The sequence below is a fragment of the Ricinus communis genome, chromosome 10 (assembly GCF_019578655.1).
Source record: "Ricinus communis isolate WT05 ecotype wild-type chromosome 10, ASM1957865v1, whole genome shotgun sequence".
NCBI classification, from domain to species: domain Eukaryota; kingdom Viridiplantae; phylum Streptophyta; class Magnoliopsida; order Malpighiales; family Euphorbiaceae; genus Ricinus; species Ricinus communis.
Genome location: NC_063265.1, coordinates 24609681 through 24612769, shown reverse-complemented (window position 1 = coordinate 24612769; position 3089 = coordinate 24609681). Strand labels below are relative to the sequence as shown.

Here is a 3089-nt window from a genome sequence, read left to right as displayed (position 1 = left end):
CTACTTCCAATAACTAATCAATTATTTTATGATGGATTGACATAATAATATCAATGTATAGTAATGTAGCTGGGGGTGCTATGTTAAAAAGGACAACTGATGAGGTTTATGAAATCTTTGAGATGCTAGGAGCCAATTCTTAATAAAAGAGTATGAGGACAAAAAGAGTAGTAGTAAATGAAGTAGTAGCTAGTAGTGAGATGACCATGCAATTGGCAGAATTGACAAAGTAAGTTAAGATGCTTGCTTCAACAAAAAACGCACCAAGCAATGAGCTATGTGGTATTTGTGGTCTTTATGGTTATGGTGCTAATATTTTTTCATCTTTTGATAATTATAAAGGAAATATGTATGACCAAGTAAATTTGATGGATTCTTACCAATACATACATCCTATGAATGATCCTTGTTCCAACATATATAACTCAGGTTGGAGAAACTATCTAAATTTTCTTAGAGATATAATGTTCAAAGTCCACCATAAATGTTAAGAAACCCAAATCAACCTCATACCAAGACCAATATTCTCAATTCTAAAGGAACTTCAATCCTTTCTTCAAGATCAAGAACAGACTTTTCAATCTAATAAGCAAAGAAAGCCAAGTTTGGAAGAAACACTTCAATTATTTATGATGGCTTCTCATGATAGGATGGAGAGGAATGAGAAAAAAATAGATTTTGTTGAGGCTTTAATGAATTGTTTAGAAGCTCAAATGGGATAAATTGTTGAAGTTGCTCAAGAGTTCAAGAAAGAGAAACTACCAAGTCAACTTGAACAAGCCAATTCTATTACTATTATCAGAAAAGGTGAAGTTGTTAATAATAAGATTGATACGAAAACTGAAGGAAATTCTTCTTCTTATGCAGGTACACCTAAAGATGATGAATTAGTAGAAATACAATCAATAAGGAGAGCACGCAAAATAAAGAAAAAGTAGAGCCTAATCTTAGGCTTGAGAAGAAAGAAAAGGAAGTATTTTCTGGACTTGAATTCCATAAGGCAGCTCAGCCTTATAGGCCACCTATTCCTTTTCCCAACCTACTACAAGAGAGAAACAATTTTTTGAAAATATTAAGATGCTTTCTACAGTCAATACTAATTTATCTTTGTCGGATGTTATTACGAATAAGACAGCTTATGCAAAGTTCTTTAAAAAGTTGAACACCAACAAAAGATAATATGTGAATGATAGGCATCATATTATACATATTTACATGCCCAATTGTTTACATTCTTGTGCATAATTATCTCGTTTTATGCTAGAATCACCTGTCTTTTGGTTCCTTTCACGTTTCAGGTCATTATCAAAGGATATTATCAATAATCGAGGGAAATATGCGCAATTACTGACCAGAATCCATCAAATTGAGCAAGGACTAGCATTATGAGGTTGAACACAGCCTGGACTCCGGCTGTGCTGAATTGTCAAGTAGCTGCCCCCAAGAGTGCCATTTTGGCACGGTTTCCGTAGCCACCACGACCTGTGGTGGGTCAGCACCGGCTGGGGCACGACCTGGAAGAGGTCAACAGAACTGAATGCGTAGGTTTAGCACGGCCTGGACTCCGCCCGTGCTGATCAACACAGGCTTGACCACAACCATGCTGAAGGGACTACATAGGCAAAAACAATTTGGTGAATTAGGGTTCGATTGTTTGACTTGATTTCCATTATACAAACTCAAATCATTTGTTTCTAGACCTTATTTGTCGACTTTGGGAGATCAATTTCATCAATTGAAGGAAGGATTACACTTGTTTCAACAACAATTTGAAGATCAAGGCAAGATTTGGGAGCATTCAAGAGGCAAATTAGGGTTTGCTATTATGAATTGGAAAATTAGGGTTTCCCATCCGACTTATTGGAGAAGGGTATACATGCCTTTAATTTACTTTTCTGATTTTATTCCTTATTTTATGATGCTTATTAGTATGAGTAGCTAAATTGTTGAACCCAATTGGGGTTTCTATGTTGTTGGATTGATCTTAATGTTATGAGATTTTGATTGTCAATTCTTGATTCTTCTTGCTTTTATTACTAATGAGAAGTCACTTTATTCATGAGACGTTGTGAATTGTGGAATTTAGATTGCTTTATGTAATTGAGAGATTTGTTTAGTAATCGAAAAATTGAATAACAAGAACTAGTTAATAATCACTTAGAGATAAGGGTAATTGACTAGCCGGATTAAAAATTAACAAAGCTTAATAGAGGCGGGTTAAACCTTAATGTTAATCGAATAATCGATAGTTAGGAAGAGATTCTAACTTTAGGTTATTAGGTTTAAGAATTCGGTTATCTCGAGAGGGAGACCGAATTCAGTTAAGACTTTGTCCACGGGTAATTGCAATTGATAATCAATTTAATCTCTATCTTCACTAAAATCCAATTAACTTAGGCCCCCTAGGGTTTGCTTTTCCTTCGAGAGTTTTCCTAAATCCTTTTAAATAATTTGACATTTAATTACTTGTTTGTTCATAACTAATCATATAATAACACGTCATTGATTTCTTTAGGTTAGATAATATAAGACGCTACAGTAGGTCTAAGTTCACCCTTTCCCGAGAATACAACCTTGATACTCACTATTTGTGCTAGTCTGTATCAATAGGTTCACTGCCTTAGAGCAAAGAGATGGTTGCAGCCCCTTCCACCGCACACTATTACAACCTCGAAATATTTAGCTGAAAAATTTCTTTACAAGTACTTCCGTCCAATTAAAACTGCTATATTGAGAAATGACATTTCTTCTTTTGTGCAGATGGACGACGAGAGCATGTACGACGCCTGGGAGAGGTATAAGGACTTGTTGAGATGCTGTCCACACCACGGTCTACCAGTATGGATGTAGGTTTAGACCTTTTACAGCAGTTTGAACCTTGCTACGAGGCAAATGGTGGACGTTGCAGCAGGTGGAGCTTTGAACAGCAAGACGTTAGAGCAGGCGCAAAACCTGATAGAGGAGATGGCCATGAACAACTACCAGTGGCAATCCTCTAGGAGTCGGCCGGTCAAACAAGGAATGGTCAACCGGTTAGACTCCACAGCAGCCTTGGCAGCTCAAGTGGAGCTTCTGACCAAGAAGATAGA

The 3089-nt window shown here is 36.5% G+C and overlaps 1 non-coding gene across 1 annotated transcript; it reads right to left on the bottom strand.

Annotated features, from left to right (window-relative positions):
* Positions 1–2727: 2727 nt before the first annotated feature.
* On the bottom strand, positions 2728–2834 carry LOC112535555. Its single transcript, XR_003079659.1, has one exon. It is a non-coding gene; the product is annotated as a small nucleolar RNA R71 (small nucleolar RNA).
* Positions 2835–3089: the final 255 nt, after the last annotated feature.